The sequence below is a fragment of the Bufo bufo genome, chromosome 1, assembly GCF_905171765.1.
Source record: "Bufo bufo chromosome 1, aBufBuf1.1, whole genome shotgun sequence".
Lineage (NCBI taxonomy): Eukaryota > Metazoa > Chordata > Amphibia > Anura > Bufonidae > Bufo > Bufo bufo.
In genome coordinates this window covers 578,974,700-578,994,130 of record NC_053389.1, presented here as the reverse complement: position 1 = coordinate 578,994,130, position 19,431 = coordinate 578,974,700, and positions in this window count along the sequence as shown.

The window sequence follows — 19,431 nt, the reverse complement described above, 5'->3', positions numbered from 1 at the left end:
CTCCATTCAGCTAAAATAACTGTAATTATGACTTCAGTTTATTAAAGGTACCTGTTACTGCATCAAGGTATTGTGTAACCCACCACGTGGTCAGGACATACAGGCCTAGACTGAACATCTTCCCTACTGGGTAAATACCTGGTGGGCCTGACCTTCTCAAGCTTAAGTGGGCTGCCGATCCCGGTGACCTCTTTTATTGATTTTATTAACGATGTCAGGCAACCCATTTGCATCGCTGTGGCTGGGGCTGCTATCTTCAGTGACCCTTTTTTTTTTTTTTAAAGGGGGTTGTGTCACTTCAGCAAATAGCAATTATTAAGTAGAACAAGTTAATCCAAGGCACTTACTAATGTTTTGTTATCATACATATTGCATATGGTAAGCATGTAATCTGATCCCGCAGCAAGCTTACAATCTGTCTCCTTTCTCAAAATGGATTTTATTTGAGAATTGAGTGTGAGTGATCATTGCAGGAAGCAGGGGCAGGTTAAGAAGTGACTGACTAGCTACATATGCCCGACATTACATTACACATTTTAAATATTCATTTTAGTCATTGAGAAATTTGCTGAACATATTGCCACGTCTGTTTCAACAAATCACCCAAGAAAAGAGTTTCAGGCATTTTAAGGCAGTGTTTCCCAACTCACAATTGTGGCCCCTGCATGTCCCTTCCTACCACTAGAAGAACTAGAACACATAATTACTAGAACTTGGTGCTAAGGTCAAAGTCAGTTAAAGGGGTTTTCCAGTTTGAGAATATTGATGGTCTATGATCAGGCCATCAGATTGGTGGATGTTCGGTCTGCCTCTTGGGACCCCCGAAGGTCAACTGTGTGAAGAAGCTGAGGTTCTGATTGTGAGCATATTAGTCCTTCATTGTTTACATGAATCCGTCTAACTTAGTAGCAAATGCATCTTTTTTTGAATCGGGTGAACAGGACAAAGCTGCAATACCTTGCACTGCGGGTGTGTAGATTGATCGACTGATGTGTAAACAACAAATATGCCGTCAAACTCACACAAAGATAGGCCATCGATATCCTGAGCCTGAAAAACACTTATAAAGGCCCTTTTACATAGGTAGATAAAGAACACTCACTGTCGATCCTTGATTGATCGTTAGCTGCATTTACCTACTGTATGGGGATGAAGGATTGTTACTACAATCATTCATCCTCATACATTTTCATTGTTGGCAGCACATCCCTGTTTTAACTGGATGATGTGCTGTTATCGAGATTTTTTGTTGCAATATGAAAATGTAATCACCAAGCATTTGATCCTTTCTTGAGTGATCAGAAATTAGTGTTTGTTCCTGATAATTGGCTTGATCATTGGCTCTAATTCTAAAAGCCGGTTTACACACTCCAAAGAGCAGGCGATTATTGGATAGGAAGCGTTCCTTCCCAACAACTGGCTGCTCGTTCTGTAGGGGTGAAAAGCTGCAGTTACATGCAGCAATCACTTCCACAGTATGAGAATGAGCCATCGCTTGCCCTCATGCATTGTTTCTAGGGAGCATAGTGCTGTTTAAACAGCACAATCTGCTGTCCAGAAACAATAGACACGGGGGACTGTGGCGCTCCGGTGACCCTGCGGCCTTTTCCTAGACCAGTGATGTCACGGCTATCAGTCACATTGGCTAGGTGCAGATCAGTCCCATTCAATGGGGCTGAGCTGCAATACCAAGCACAGTCGGTATCCAATGGAATGCACCAGAGTGCCACAGCCTCATCAAAAAGCTGATTGGCGGGAGTGCCGAATGTCAGACGGTTATCAAGCTAATATTGATGACCTATCCATTGTTAAACACCCTGAAAACCCATTTAAACAATGTGAGGGAGAATATCTAAATAGCTCTCTACTGGCAGACTGAAGATGTTTAGAAGACACAATTTGCAGTTGCTTTCAACTATAGTTGTGTTCTAAGTACTCCTTTCTAAGTTTTCCAATCAAATATTACATTTGTTTTGAACTTTTCAATGTCTTTACTTCAATTAGAAGCATTTACAATACTGTATAAAGTTTTCCCTTAGTTTTGCAAAACCTGCCAAGTCCTGAATCAATGATTTTTTTTTTCCCTTTGCGGAAGTGAAGGTAGGTTGAATGAAAATGCTCTGCAAATGTTCAAAAGCCTGAGATGTTTGAAAAATGTACAATACAATTAAAATGTGTATTTCGGCGATAACTCAAAAAGAGATAAACAAAAAGAAAATAAATGAGTAAAGGAAAATGAAATTACACTTGAAAAGCTGTAAATTACATTCACAGGTAGCAATAACACAGACTGGCTTCTGAAATAAATGCATACAATTCAGTTTAGGTCTGCAGAGACAATCAGCATAATGTGAGCTAAAGGACCACCTCTGCTAAACACTGCTAAACAATAGGATCCATTATAGTAGTCCGATTGCAGAGCATCTACTAAAACATCAGCAAACCTTCATTTTAATTGTAAGTAGCAGGTCAGGTAAGTCCATGCCATATATATATTGTGCCTCTGCCATGAATTTTGGACGAAAAAATACTGTAAAAAACACCCTAGCTTTGCTAATTTCTCTAAAACTAGCCAATTAAGTCCTTGACTCTTATTATTTTGGGAAACAAGATTATTAGGCATGGTATGTGCTATGGTGTTAAGGTGACCATATACTGGACATTAGATGAATATCATCTTAATCCACCTATTTTGGCGGGACCCACAGACCATGTAATGTCGGTAATAGTGTCTCCTACGATGACAGATGTCAGGTGCAAGAAGAATTGAGCCATTGTATTCTAATATTTTCCTCATCATTTGGATATGTTGGTAGCTGATGGCTTATTTCCCCTCTCCCTATTGAGAACACATCAACGTTTGGCTAAGCTATGTAGATGTGCATGTGTGTGGGGAAATGGGGGAATAGCTGTCAGGTATCTGAAGTGTATTTCCAGGGTAGAAAATTAGACCTATTTGTGTAATTTTTGAGATACGGTATGTGGCTAACATGATGCATAATTTACTTTCATTTCATTTTATTCAGAATCAAGGGCCATTTATCTGCCAGATAATTGCTAATGAGCATCCATATGAATGCTCGTTAGCGATTATCTTACGGTGTAAAGGCGCCGCCAATTACCCGATGAACGAGCAAAACACTTGTTTGGTAGGTAATTGAATCATTTGGCAGGCATCTAAGTCGTTGTTCTCTAGCAACAGATCGTGCTGTCTAAACACGCTCCTCTGCCGATTAACAACAAGTCTGTATGGGGAAGAGCTATAGAATTAGTGATTGCTCCTCCTCATACTGTGGAGGAGATCGCTGCATGTAAATGCAGTGGTATCCTCCACTGATGAGCAGGCAATTGCTGGGAAAGAATGCTTCCTTCCTGACAATCAACTGCAAAAATGTCCCATCTAAAGAGACCTTTAGTCAATGTGTAACTGTTTCTAAAAAGCCCTTGTAAAAGCTGTTACCCTCAACACAACACTACAATACACAAGTGAGAAGTCCACACATCTGATGTAAAGATTACTCAGCAACTCCTCCCTAGTTCTGCCAAAGGATGAACATTGCAAGGAAATGTAAAACGCAGCATCAAAAGATCTATCGATCCCTGTGCAACATGAGCTTATCTGGAGAAGTAAAAATAAAACCATTTACAGATGAGCAATTGATTCTAAACAAACCAGATTCCCACCATAATTTTGAAACAATTCGAGGATAATCTGAATCCAAATATTTAGTGATTCGATTCAGGCAAACCTTGGGAAGAGAGAGAGAGACAAAATAATACAAAAAAGTGATAAACAAGAAAGAAAAATTATGAGTCATATGGGAAAATTTTAGGGCAATTGGAGCACTTTCAGTTGTAGTAGAAACAGTAACACACGTGAGGAGACAACCCTGAATGGTTCAATCCCACAGTAGAACTTCTAATCACAGTAGAAATAAAATTACTGAAAAAGACAATGCTGCTTGTTTTATTTGCCCCTGAAATGAGTATTGGAAAGTATTGTACCCAACGAAAAACATGTACATTAGTGAAGCATTCAATACAGTGGTGTGTACTCTGGTGTGTACTTTCCTAAGGAAGTACTCTACAGGAAACAAAGAACCATCTTACACAGATCAATAGCTCTGCACTCTGTATTTTAAAAGGAAATTTTAACTAATCTAATATATAAAGCTGAGTGTATGTATATGTGTATGTCCGCTAAAGGAATCCTCACCGCCGCATTTACAATCACAACATTTTGCATAGCCGCCACTTATGACTCAGGGAATGTCATAGACTATGTTTTAAGTGGAAATTTTTGCCCTGCACTTTCCAATTTTTTTTGTCAAAAAATACGCTTAGTAACTACAGGAGCCATTGTCTGGATATTCATCAGGTTGCATATAGTAACCAATCACAGCTCAGCTTCTATTTTGCTAGAGGTAAATAATATGAGCTCTTATTGGTTGCTATAGGCAACAAAGGACATTCTTAGTATAAGACAGCTTATGTGTGAGTTAATATGATTTTGACGCTTAGCCAATGTTGTTGTAGAGGCTGATGTAACTCACATGACCATAAGTGTATACTAACTCTGTGGGGTTTTATATACTGTCAATTAAAGACAATAATACCCCTTATTAAAAAGGAATTCGATTGGATGATTGTCAGGCCGCTGTGGAGGTCACTGTTAAAGGGGAGGGCACTGTGGAGGTCACTGTTAAGAGGCAGGGGACTGTGGAGGCCACTATTAAAGGGGCAGCTGCTGTGGAGGTCACTGTTAAGGCAGCAGGGTACTGTGGAGGCCACTATTAAAGGGTCCGCTGCTGTGGAGGTCACTATTAAGGCAGCGGGGTACTGTGGCAGTCACTGTTAAAGGGGCAGGCGCTTTGGAGGTCTCTGCTAAGGGGGCATGGAATGGTGGAGGTCACAGTACAGGGACTGTCCCCTATGGAGGTCACTGTTAAGGGGAGTGGTGCTGTAGATGTCACTGTTAAGGGGGCGGGCCCCTGTGGAGGTCACTGTGAAGAGGTTGGGGTGCTGTGGCACTCACTGTTAAAGGGACAGGCTGCTGTGAAGGTCAAAGTTAAGGGGGTGGGCTGCTGTGAAGGTCCCATTTTAAGGAGGTGGGGCACTGTGGGGGGGTCAGTGTTAAGGGGTGGGGTTCTGTGGAGGTCGTGTTATGGCGGGATACTGTTGATATCTTTTAACAACACACACAAACATTAAATGAAATAGATGAAATATACCTGTGCGAAGCCGGGTCCTTCTGCTAGTTTAAATCATATAAATAGAACAGTATACGACTATGTGAACCCTAACAGTGTTTTTACTTCCACCATTGTAGTGTCAGCCATATGTCCTGATAACAGTGCAGCCACATGTATGCTTATCAGTCCAGCCATTTATGCCATGACAAGACAATCAGACCTCCACTGATCAAAACTTTTGATGTCATTACAACATATCAAGTTTTTCTTTAGTTCAGTACCACTTTAGGAGATATCAGATGTATGGGTAAAGGCAGGGATGCCCAACCTGCGGCCCTCCAGCTGTTTCAAAAGTAGCTCCCAGCATGCTTGGACAGCCTACAGTTATCAGTCTACAGCAGGGCTTGGTGGGAGTTGTAGTTTTAAAACAGTTGGAGGGCCGCAGGTTGAGCATTCCTGGGTAAAGGTGTTTTCCTATCATAGAAAGTGATGTGCATCGGGTGAAAGCATAGTCGATGTTGACACCAAAATTATTGTTTTTGGACAGAAATCATGCTGTGTATACAGGGGTCTGTTGCCAAGGAACAGTGATTCTGGGGATGAAAGATCACATTAGAGATTGTATGTCCCGATAGAGAGAAGATGATTGCGGTTTGTAAATGACAAACAGGCAATTATTGAGAACAAACATATAGAGATCTTAACGCTCACTGTAGATAAAAGTACACTCACCTAAAGAATTATTAGGAACACCATACTAATACAGTGTTGGACCCCCTTTTCCCCTCAGAACTGCCTTAATTCTACGTGGCATTGATTCAACAAGGTGCTGATAGCATTCTTTAGAAATGTTGGCCCATATTGATAGGATAGCATCTTGCAGTTGAGGGATGCACATCCAGGACACGAAGCTCCCGTTCCACCACATCCCAAAGATGCTCTATTGGGTTGAGATCTGGTGACTGTGGGGGCCATTTTAGTAAGGTGAACTCATTGTCATGTTCAAGAAACCAATTTGATATGATTCGAGCTTTGTGACATGGTGCATTATCCTGCTGGAAGTAGCCATCAGAGGATGGATACATGTTCTCATTCTGTTTACGCCAAATTCGGACTCTACCATTTGAATGTCTCAACAGAAATCGAGACTCATCAGACCAGGCAACATTTTTCCAGTCTTCAACAGTCCAATTTTGGTGAGCTCGTGCAAATTGTAGCCTCTTTTTCCTATTTGTAGTGGAGATGAGTGGTACCTGGTGGGGTCTTCTGCTGTTGTTGCACATCCGATTCAAGGTTGTGCGTGTTGTGGCTTCACAAATGTTTTGCTGCATACCTCGGTTGTAATGAGTGGTTATTTCATTCAACGTTGCTCTTCTATCAGCTTGAATCAGTCAGCCCATTCTCCTCTGACCTCTAGCATCCACAAGGCATTTTTGCCCACAGGACTGCCGCATACTGGATGTTTTTCCCTTTTCACACCATTCTTTGCAAACCCTAGAAAGGATTGTGCGTGAAAATCCCAGTAACTGAGCAGATTGTGAAATACTCAGACCGGCCCGTCTGGCACTAACAACCATGCCACGCTCAAAATTGCTTAAATCACCTTTCTTTCCCATTCTGACATTCAGTTTGGAGTTCAGGAGATTGTCTTGACCAGGACCACACCCCTAAATGCATTGAAGCAACTGCCATGTGATTGGTTGACTAGATAATTGCATTAATGAGAAATAGAACAGGTGTTCCTAATAATTCTTTAGGTGAGTGTATATCCCATTGTTTTTTCTAAACTACCTTTGTTGGTGCATTTACACCAACAGATTATTTGACATACTTTCTGACCAAATCATTGGTCAGATGGCCATTTACACACACAGATCTTTTGTTATACACACCAACTATGGTTTTAGGATTGGAAAGAAATTGGTCAGATAATCTGAGAGTTAGTGGCACACCCTTTCTTCCCACAGGACACATCCTGATGTTGGGGCTCCTGCCAGATTGTAGTTGGTGTGCCCTTGGATATGGGGCTTTGCTGAGGGTGCAAGGCAGGAGAGGTAGGTGCTGTGGTCGGCAAATTGTGCTGCAGTCAGTAATAATTTACAAGTCTTCCCAGATAGCAATGTATGTATTTGAACGAGGATGGGGAGTGTAGTACTCTTTTTATCTGTCTCTCAAAAGTCTCTCTCATCAGAATCTCTGGCTGGCAATATTACTCTTGGAATGGTGGCTGTAATTCCCAGCTGAGGGACACAGTTTGTAATATGGTTGACCAGGACCATGTCTAAAGGTGAAGCATGTTTTAGCAACATCCCTCTCACTATAGTAAAGTGTTCAGCAGCCTTAAACAGCAAATACCTTACTGACTGATTCCAACATTTGGCTTTGCAGATTCTGGACCTTCTTGCCTCTCTGTCTTTCTGGAGTGCTGTTGAGTTATTTCTATCATTCTTAGAGATAGTGATTCTCTGGAACTTAGGCCTAGTTTCTTGAGGAGTGAGCACATGTGGCTTCTCACACTCCCTCATCTAACTCTCTACTCTTTAGACTGAGCTATGGGTGGACCTAAGCCCATGCCTAACTTCCTGCAGGAGCTGAGACAGGATTGTTAACCCCAACAGATCCATTCAGAGATACAGTTACACTGACACAAATTTTGTTTTTATTACCTGTTTACTAAAGCATATTCAAATTATAGCTATATAATGGACATGGACATCAAGTCCAGACTTTTAGCTTTCATTTGAGGGTATCCACATTAAAATTGGATGAAGGGTTTAGGAGATTCAGCATATTTACATGTGGCACCCAAAAGTAATTGGACAATTGACTCAAAGGCTGTTTCATGGGCAGGTGTGGGAAAATACTTCATTATTTCATTCTTAATTAAGCACATAAAAGGCCTGGAGTTGATTTGAGGTGTGGTGCTTGCATTTTGAAGATTTTGCTGAAAAGTAAACACGCGGTCAAAGGAGCTCTCCATGCAGGTGAAACAAGCTATCCTTCATCTGCGAAAACAGGAAAAACCCATCGAAGAAATTGCTACACTATTAGGAGTGGCAAAATCTACAGTTTGGTGCATCCTGAGAAATAAAGAAAGCACTGGTGACCTCAGCAATGCAAAAAGACCTAGACGCCCACGGTAGACAACAAGGGTGGATGATCGCAGAATAATTACCAGACCCCTTCACAACAGCCAACCAAGTGAACAACACTCTCTAGGATATAGGGGTATCAATATCCAATTCTACCTTAAAGAGAAGACTGCATGAAAGTAAATACAGAGGGTTTCACTGCAGGGTGCAAGCCACTCATAAGCCTCAAGAATAAGATGGCTAGATTGGACTTTGCTACAAAACATCTTAAAAAACCAGCACACTTCTGGAAGAACATTCTTTGGACAGATGAAACCAAGATCAACCTCTACCAGAATGATGGAAAGAAAAAAGTATGGCGAAGGCATGGTACAGCTCATGATCCAAAGCATACCACATCATCTGTAAAACACGGCGGAGGCAGTGTAATGGCTTGGGCATGCATGGCTGCCAGTTGCACTGGGTTCCTAGTGTTTATTGATGATGTGACACAGGACAGAAACAGCCGGATGAATTCTGGGGTTTTCAGAGACATACTGTGTGCTCAAATCCAGCCAAATGCAGCCAAACTGATCGATCAGTGTTTCATAATACAGATGGACAATGACCCAAAACATAAAGCCAAAGCAACCCAGGAGATTATTAAAGCAAAGAAGTGAAATATTCTTGAATGGCCAAGTCAGTCACCTGATCTAAACCCATTAGAGCATGCATTTCACTTGTTAAAGACTAAACTTCAGACAGAAAGGCCCACAAACAAACAGCAACTGAAAACCGCTGCAGTAAAGGCCTGGCAGAGCATTAAAAAGGAGGAAACACAGCGTCTGGTGATGTCCATGAGTTCAATTCTTCAGGCAGTCATTGCCAACAAAAGGGTTTTGAACCAAGTATTAGAAATTAACATTTTATTTACAATTACTTAATTTGTACAATTACTTTTGAACCCTTGAAATGAAACTATTGAGTATAAAAAATGCTTTAGTTCCTCACATTTTTATGCAATCATTTTGTTCAACCCACTGAATTAAAGCTGAAAGTCTGAACTTCAACTGCATCTGAATTGTTTTGTTTAAAATCCAACGTACAGAACAAAAATTTGAAAAATGTTGTCTCTGTCCAAATATATGGACGTAACTGTATGCTGGTACATTACCAAGGCATTAAATAGCATGAATTAGCATTAAATAACATTAAACAACATTGCATAACAAGAAGAGTTTGCAAGTACACTGTTCTGGGGTACTTCATAATCAACATTAAAGTATTTTAGTTGACAATTCACTTATTTCATGCAATAGAAAAAATATCTATTTTACTGGTCTTTATGTGGGTGTACTATGACATTTACTAATCATGGTTCAGTGATCCTCATGCTCATCACTTACTTCAGAATACTCTGTGTGTGCTGTCAGCACGGGATTTGTAGGCATTTCAGGTGTAAACCAAAAAAATTGGCTCTGTCATAGCATAACCTTCATGCAGTTGCAGTCAGGGCAAGAAAAAAACCCTGAAGAATGAAGGCTTCTTGTAAGGCAGTCATTTCTTCTTGACTGGAAACTAAAGTTATGTGTTCGATTATCACTCTTCTCAACAAAATACTGTATAAACACCATCACTTGTCTGTCTCTTCCTGTTTAACTGGTCTTACAAGATGCATTCATTTTAACGAGAAATAAAAAAAGCATCTTGTTTATGCAGTGCAGTGTTACAGAAGCCTAACCCAACTTTTTAGAAAACTTATTTCTGTGTCCAGAACCACAATGGTTTTATTCACTGATTTGATAAATTAAAGTGGTTTGTATAAATGAAACTCTATAAACTAAATATCAAAAGCACTTGCAGCATAATATATATGTGATTAAAATGTTTTCCCTTTGGGAAGCCCACTTTATGGACTGTAGTGTGTATATACAATGTCCATTGAGCTGGTAGTTATAGCCTTAGGGTACAACTGACAGTCAGATTTCCTGATTCAGTTTTGGAAGCAAAAACCTGGAGTGAATTCCAAAAGAGAAGACATATCTGTCCATTATGTTTTCTCTCCTTTTATGATCCACTCCTAATTTTGGCTTCCTAAACTGCACCTGAACATGTGAACATATCCTTAAAGGGGCTCTAATTATCAGGTGCCCATGATTTCCCTAGGTGAATTTTGAAATGTAATGAAATGTGTTTAGGCATCTACCACATCAAAATCTGATATTAAAATTATGCAAATCACTGTGATTTTTGCCCGGCCACCTCTCAGCATGTTTGCCGTGCTGCGGCTGCATCTCCGACCCAGGGCCGGCTCCAGGTTCATGTGGGCCCTTGGGCGATAAAGTCTCAGTGGGCCCCCTTACACAGTGATAACTCTTTTAGTACAGATAATATAGTAGATGTCCCCTGCAGTCCTATGTAACAGCACAGATAACACAGTGATGGCTATCTGAGTACATTAAATGTAGTAGTGTTACCCGCAGTTTTATGCAAAACCACAGTTAACACTAGTGCTGATAATGTGGTAGTGTTATCTGCAGTCCTATGTAACAGCACAAAAAACACAGTGATGGCTGAGTACAGAAAATGTAGTAGTATTACCTGCAGTCCTATGTAAAACCACAGATAACACCAGTGCTGATAATGTGGTAGTGTTACCTGCAGTCCTATGTAAAACCACAGATAACACTAGTGCTGATAATGTGGTAGTGTTACCTACGTCCTTAGTGTGCCTCCCTGTGCCTCTCCCACGGACTCCATGCTGGCGGTGCTGCCTCCTATTCCATCTTCTTCTTCTTTCCCTGCACAGAACGTCCTGATGCAGCTGCGTCAAGACATAGGAACACTGTGGACACACACACAGGGATCCTCGCCCTCCTGGAGGTGGTCCTGAGGAGAAATTATTTTCTCTTCGGGGACACCTTCTACCAGCAAAAGCGGGGTGTGGCGATGGGGTCCAATGTGGCCCCCACCTACGCAAACATCTTCATGGCGGAGGTCGAGGATCGGCTGGTGTATCGCTCCACATTTTTTGAGAGAGTCCTGTGCTGGTGGCGCTACATCGACGTCATTTTTCTGATTTGGACGGGGACTGTACCTGAGTTGGATGAGTTCCATGCGCACCTGAATTCTGGGGTCCGGGACCTGCAGTTCACCGTGATGCATTCTGCCCGTGAGCTGCAGTTCCTTGACGTCCGAGTTCAGGTGCACAATGGAAGGATCTGTACTGATCTCTTCCAAAAACCTACAGATAAGAACACTTTGTTAATGTATGACAGCAGTCACCCTCAGAATATGGTAAGCTCCCTTCCGTGGAGTCAATTACTTAGGGTACGTCGCATCGTATCAGATGACACTCTCTTTGAATTTAGAGTGGATGAGATGTGCGACAAGTTCAGTAAGAGAGGTTATCCCACCAAATTGATTAACCGTACCAAGCATAGGATTACATCTATGGAACGTAGTTCCACTCTGGTAAGGAAACCACAAAAACAGGAGACCCCCCGAATTCCATTTGTATCCATCTTTGGGAGTGATAGCGGCAATATAGCCACCATCCTACGACAGGAATGGCAGATCCTGCAGAAAGGATTGCCTGCAGTTACTGAATTTTCAGTTCCCCCAATGATGGCATACAAACGGAGCCCCAACCTACGGGATAGATTGGTGAAGGCGGATATAGGGGGTAAGGACATCGAAAGACAGAAAAGACTAGCACCACTGAGGAATGGTAATTTCCCTTGCCTTTCCTGTTGCAACTGCGGTGGCATCATGAAAGGTGACGGTTTTACACATCCCTACAGTGGTAAACGGTTTAAGATCAAGGGTCATTACACATGTAAGTCCACAGATGTGGTTTACATGATACAGTGCCCTTGTAGTTTGATCTATGTGGGGGAGACCACGATGAAATTGAGGGAAAGAATTAACAAACACAAAAGCACAATAAGAACAGGTGCACTCGACAAACCGGTTGCAAAACACTTCATTGATTGCAAACATTCCATCAATCAATTGAGATTTCGGGCTATCGATAGCGTGGGATATTTGAGAAGGGGTGGGGACAGGAAGGGAATCCTGAGGAAAAAGGAACTTAAATGGATCCATACCCTTAGGTCCCTTCAACCTTTTGGTTTGAATCTAGAGTTCAATGTCTCATCCATCGATTGATATTTGTCATTGTTTTGTCCTCTTAGTATAGGGACATCATGATTTTAACATATATGTAGCGCATCCCCGGGGGATCAGTCCCCAATCTATATGTCAAAGTGCTATGATGATGGTCCATATGTGATGTATACATGGGATACACTGTTCATATTGCTATGTGTGGCTGCTGCGCACCACACTTGCTATGATATGTATTTTCTCTATGTCTGTTACGATTATGAATATGTGCGGTCCGGCCTGATGTCCCTTTATAATCAGGCAATTATCTGTGTGGTCCATATAGTGCACAGACCTGTTCACTTGGGATATGGATAGCACATATTTACTTCATAGTAAGCAGCGTTGACCGTGGCATCATCGTTGTCATGGCGCCGGTACTTGCGCTGTGTTGTCATTGGCTGCGTACCTCATGTGACCCACGCCATTGACGCACGGGCGTGCGCACTTGGGTGAGTGTTGCGGGGTGGACGCGCAGTCTGTGACGTCAGTGGGGGCCTCTGGCAGCTCATTGGCTAGTGACACGTGCGCCGCCGGGTGCCATGGCGACGCATGATACTTCCGGGTTGTAAATGGATTGAGACGCGGCTGCGCATTGCAGATAAGGGAACGCCGAGGCGAACTACACGAGCTCGATGGACATGTCGTTAGCTGTAAGTTGAAGTATGAACATGTGTATCCTATTATGCAGTGATTTGCACTAATGATGTAACGGGGTGTGTATTTTATGTGAGGGGGGTATATATATGCCTATCAGAATCTATGTCATTAGGCTTGACAAAGACTGGTGTACAGTCGAAACGTTCGTTGCCATTTGTGTCTGGAGGTACGATTAAAGTATTTTTGATATTGCGGAATGCTGCCGAAGCCATCTTTTTCTCTACACACACAGGGACAGACGTTCACACAAAGGGACAGACGCGCAAACACAGGGACAGACACACACAGGGACACACACACAGAGAAACACACACAGGGACACACACACACAGGGACACACATACACAGGGACAGACACACACACATGGACAGACACCTGTGAGATCATCAACCAACTTCTAGCTAATGTGTGTGTGTCTAATGTGTGTGTATCTAATGTGTGTTCCGTATAGGAACACAGCTCTCTGCTCCTACGGCTCCTCCCCCACTGGTCACATGGGCAGGTGACATCAGGAAGGTCCTTTACCCCGGCAGGAAACTCCTTCTACCCTGTTCTGAGTCCTGGGGCCGCCCACCCCAGGACTGAGCAGGCACAGTGGGCCCCCCCAGGCACAGTGGGCCCTGACACTTGCCCGGGTATGCCGGGTGCTGCTCCGACCTGTCCACATAATTGTGAATGGGGCTGTATTGGACTTTCGGCAGCACTTGTGGGGTAGTGGTAGTACGGATCCTGCAGGCTGTTCCCCTGCCGGAACAGCCTGTGGGACCCTGCTAATGCTAATGTTAAGGTAGCCTTACTCGTACAGAGTTAGCTGTCAGTCACTGAGTAGGACCGCCCACATGAGCAGAGGTTTAAGTGTATAAATTAGTTGTTTTACAGAATCTTTTCCCATAAAGCTATATATCAATCTGCTCAGCTCCTCCTCTATAACAAGCTGCCCACAGATTGCATTGCATTCCCATGGTGACAGGTTCTCTTGAAGCATTATTTCCAAGTTTGATGGTTTGTTGGCAGACATCTATAACAAATACCTAATATCTGAGTGTGACCTAGCAAACAGGTAAAAGGAAGTTATTGAGTAATACACATCAAAGTCCATGAATGTTTTGTAAACTCTTTTAAAGGGAAGGTACTGGTTCCCAGTGAGGTGTTAACATGTCATCATGTCTCTACTAGTCTTGATCGAGCACCAAAGTGCTCAGGTGCTTGAGTAGAACACCTTGGGATGCTCGGGTGCTCTACCGAGCATCTGAGCACAATGGAAGTCAATGGGAGAACCTGAGCATTAAATCAGGCACCCCTTGCTCTGAAGAGGGGAGGGTGTCTGGTTCATAGGAAAAGGTCAGAAATTGATGGAAACCCCACTGAAATGGTTCGGGAACAGCATGGGGAGGATGTCTGGATGCATCTTGGACTCCCATGTCACTGCTGGGAACGATGTTGTCCGAATAGTACGCCACTTTTACAGACTGACAATAATAGAAGAAGAAGAAAATCCCTTTATTGTCCCTCAGTGGGGAAATTTTGGCATAACAGCAGCAATCACATTCACAACAGGAGCAAAAATAAGAGTAATTAGAAATTAAAGAGTAAAATATGAGAAAAACAAAACACAGAATTTACTTAAAAAGTTCACTACTAGGTTTCTGGGAACAGTGGTGGTTATAAATCCTAACCGCTGCTGGAAGGAAGGACCTCCGATAACGTTCTTTCGTGCACCTAGGATGCAGCAGTCTGCCACTGAAGGAGCTCTCCAGCTCCACAACAGCTTTTTGCATGGGGTGGGAGACATTGTCTAACAGTGATGTTAATTTTGCTAGAGTTCTTTTGTCACCCACCTCCTGCACTGGATCAAGGGGACAACCTAGGACAGAGCTGGCCTTCTTAATGAGCTTATCTAATCTCTGTCTCTCAGCCACAGATAATCTGCTCCCCCAACAAACCACACCATAGAATAATACGCACAAAACCAAAGATAAAATCGATTTTAGAGGAAAAATTCTTAGGAAACATTCTTTCCTGTATATTTATTTGTATATAAAGTGCAAGTGCTGCCAAAACTTACAAGGAAGAGACACTCCAATACAACCTGTATATCCCATAAAGGAGGGCCTAATTCACATTGTGGTACAATTGTTCAGGTAGTGGGATTCCTACATTCATAAAGCCTACGCACTAAGTGAAAGGGCTGTCAAAAATTACAAGGAACCGGCACTCCAATACACCCTTTATTACACATAAAGTAGGGCATCATACACACCCTTAAAAAATTATGATTGATGGCCTGCTGATGACCCTCAAAAACATTAGGAGCAAGGGCCTGCTGGTGGCCCTCTAAAACATTAGGGGGGAGGGCCTGCTTTTGATCTGACCATCTAAAAAATTAGGGGTGAGGGTCTGCTGCTGAGCTGACCATCTAAAACATTAGGGGTGAGGCCCTGCTGCTGAGCTAACAACCGAAAAAATTATGGTTGAGGGTCTGCTGGTGAGCTGACTCTCTAAAACATTAGGGGCAAGGGCCTGCTACTGATCTGACCATGAAAACAATTATGGGCGAGGGCCTGCTGCTGAGCTGATTATCGAAAAAATTATGGTTGAGGGTCTGCTGCTGAGCTGACTCTCTAAAACATTAGGGGCGAATGCCTGCTGCTGATCTGACCATGGAAAAAATTATTGGCGAGGGCCTGCTGTTGAGCTGACCATCTAAAACATTATGGGCGAGGGCGTACTGCTGAGCTGACCGTCTAAAACATTAGGGGTGAGGGTCTGCTGCTGAGCAGACCATCTAATACATTAGGAGTGAGGGTCTGCTGCTGAGCTGACCATCGAAAACATTATGGGTGAGGGTCTGCTGCTGAGCTGACCATCTCAAAAATTATGGTTGAGGGCCTGCTGCTGAACTGACCATTAAAAAATTATGGCTGAGGGCCTGCTGCTGAGCTGACCATTGAAAAAATTATGGTTGAGGGCCTGCCGCTGAGCTGACCCTCTAAAACATTAGGAGCAAGGGCAGCATATTAAGCATGTTGATATGATGGAGGAGGATGAGAAAAGGAAGATTGAATCATACATCCTTTTTTGTGGTGGAAGGGGTGCATGGGAATACAGTGTATTCAATGCACCATAAAAGCCACATTTAGAGTGCCTTTATGTTCAGCCGCTTTCCTCTGGTGGAGTAGAGAAGTCAGGCCTTGTTCATTTTGATAAGAATCAACCTGTCAGCATTTTCAGTTGACAGTTGGAAGCGCTTATCAGTTATTATGCCCCCAGCAGCACTAAATACCCGCTCTGACAAAACACTGGCAGCAGGGCAGGCCAGCACATCCAAGGCATAAAGTACCAGTTCGTGCCATGTGTCCAGCTACGTACTCCTTCACCATCTTCCAAAACTTTCTCTCCTTGTGACACTAGGCGGCTCATCAGGGTGAGGTTGCTGGTGGGGTATCATGCAACTGTCCCAGGCCTTGGAGAGTATTGCCCTGCCTCTGTTGGAACTGCTGTGTGTTCCCCTCATCTCCCCTCTTCGGTTGCCCAAGGAACTACGTACTCTGCTGCCAGTGTTGTCAGCTGGAAATTTTTGGAGCAATTTTTCCACAAGGAACTTCTGGTATTGCACCATTTTACTAGTCCTCTCCACTACAGGAATGAGAGCTGAGAAGTTCTCTTTGTAGCGGGGATCTAGAAGTGTGAACAAACAGTAATCTGTGTTGGCCAAAATGCATATAACGCGAGGGTCACGGGAAAGGCAGCATAACATAAAGTCAGCCATGTATGCCAGAGTCCCAACAGACAAGACTTCGCTGTCCTCATCAGGATGACTCTCAATCTCATCATCCATCCTCTTACTCCTCTTCGGCCCATCCACGCTGAACAGATGGAATAAACCTGCTGTGGGTACTGCCCTCTCTAGCGGAGGCAACTATCTCATACTCCTCCTCCTCATCATCATCCAATTCACGCTGAGAAGATGAATGGAGGGTGGTCTGGCTATCACCCTGTGTAATGTCTTCCCCCATTTCCACCTCTTCCACATGCAAAGCATCCTCCTTCATTGTGAGCAGAGAGTGTTTTAGTAGACACAGAAGTGGGATGGTTACGCTGATAATAGCGGCATCGCCGCTCACCATCTGTGTTGATTCCTCAAATTTGCGAAAAACCTCACAGAGGTCAGACATCCATGCCCACTCATTGCTTGTGAAGAGTGGAAACTGACTGGAAAGGCGACGACCATGTTGCAGCTGGTATTCCACTACTGCCCAATGCTGCTCACAAAGCCTGGCCAACATGTGGGACGTGGAGTTCCAGCGCGTGCTCACGTCGCATAACAGTCGGTGAGCTGGCAATTGCAAGCGCTGCTGCAGCGTTGCTAGACTGGTGGCAGCTGTAGATGACTTTCAGAAATGGGCACACATGCAGCGCACCTTCACCAGTAGCTCAGGCAAATTGGGGTAGGTTTTGAGAAACCGCTGAACCGCTAGGTTGAACACGTGGGCTAGGCATTGTATGTGTATGAGCTTGCCGAGCTCCAAAGCCGCCACCAAGTTACGGCCATTATCAGACACAACCATTCCTGGTTGTAGATTGAATGGCGAGAGCCACAGCTCAGTTTGGTCCCTTATACCCTGCCACAGCTCTGCGGCGGTGTGCTGTTTGTTACCTAAACATATTAGTTTAAGCACGGCCTGTTGCCGCTTCCCCACTGCAGTGCTACACTGCTTCCAGCTACTGACTGATGGCTGACTGGTGCTGCAAGATGATAATTCAGAGGTGGAAGTGGAGGAGGAGGTGGAGGAGGAAAAGGGGGGTTGCAGCCACTAATGTAGGTGGTGGCAGAAATCCTAATGGTAGTAGGGCCTGCAATCCTTGGCGTCGGAGCACCTGTGCTATCCCAGGGTACGACTCGCTCCCGGCCTCCATGCAGCCAGCCAGTAGCGCAGGGGCAACACGTGAGGTGCACGGTGGACCGATGAGGGGCCAAATTGAAACACACAGTTCATCAGTTTACTCACGGTTAGCAGAAAGCCTCCCTGGGCTGGCAGCACAGTGTTGAAGTGGATAGCACAAAATCCTCCGGGGCACGCTCTGTGATAGGGAAGCATCAGCCAAGATGGTGGTTGAGGTGCCCTTGATGTTAGGGGTGCTTAGGGTGCTTGTTGCGGCTGAGTCCCTTGATGGTTTTTGTCGTGACGCCAGTACCGTTAATGGTGGTACAACCAATAGTGGTAATAAGGAGGTAGACAGTGGTAAGATTCAACTCACAACTTTTACTGTTGGTGACTTTGGTTGCAGCTGTACAAAAAAGCAGTCTCTTGATGTTACAGAGTTGATTCTGCAAATCCACTGTTTCTATGCTTTTTAGGTTTGATGTAGTGCTGTGGGTTTGGTGTACCTTGTTCCTATTGATGTGCTTAGTCCTATTCCTTGTCCTTTCCCTACAAGCTGGAAAACTCAACTGTCTCTCAGAGGTATGGTGTGGTTGCCAGAAGCTATAAGTCCTCCACCATGCAAAGGTGTCTGTGGCCCTCAATAATGGCTCTTATCACCGATGATTCCTTAGGAAATCTTGTTTCTATTCAAGGGAGGCAAACTCTCTCCTACTGGTCAGGGATGCAAGTATATAGTCCGGCCACAGAAGGAAAATGCTCTTCTGCGCCTCACATCTTAGTATACCCCATAGTGAAGTTGGCTCCACTCACTAATCTGTGTCATGGAGTCTTCACTCTATATTCTCTCCCACTAATCTAATCTGACCTCCTCAGATCTGCTCTAATCTCTAACTACATTCTCAACTCATCTGTCCCACTTGGCCTGAACTAGGTATATATAGAACCTAAGTTTTATCCCCATCTAGTGGTGGGATGTATAAATTACACCTAATCTGCCTGGTAACAGGGATTTTGCAAATACATTAGTACAAAGTACCACAATACAGCATAATGCATTTGGCAAGATAAAAAGTGCTTTTAAGCAGTGCCCACACACACGTAGTGAGACGCTGCATCCACAACGTTCATCCTTATCCATGGCAAGGGAGATTGCCGCAAGGGGATGCTCCGGGTAACAGTTGCAGGCCCGTTTGGTGTGGTATCACGGTCGGCGTGGCTATCACATACGTGACACAGAGGGAGGGAACGAGGAAGGCCCTGCCCAAGTGAGAGGGAAGATGGTGACCCCTGACTCACCTGGCGGCTGGCACCTGGCTGCCCTGACGTCCCTAGACGGGTTCCTCACCCGTACGCCGATCACGTGCCTAAAGCCCTGGCTTTCCCTGAGCTGAGCCCTAGGTAGTGAACAGGGCGATGGGAACACTAGTCCGCACCACTAGCTCTAAAGGAAAACA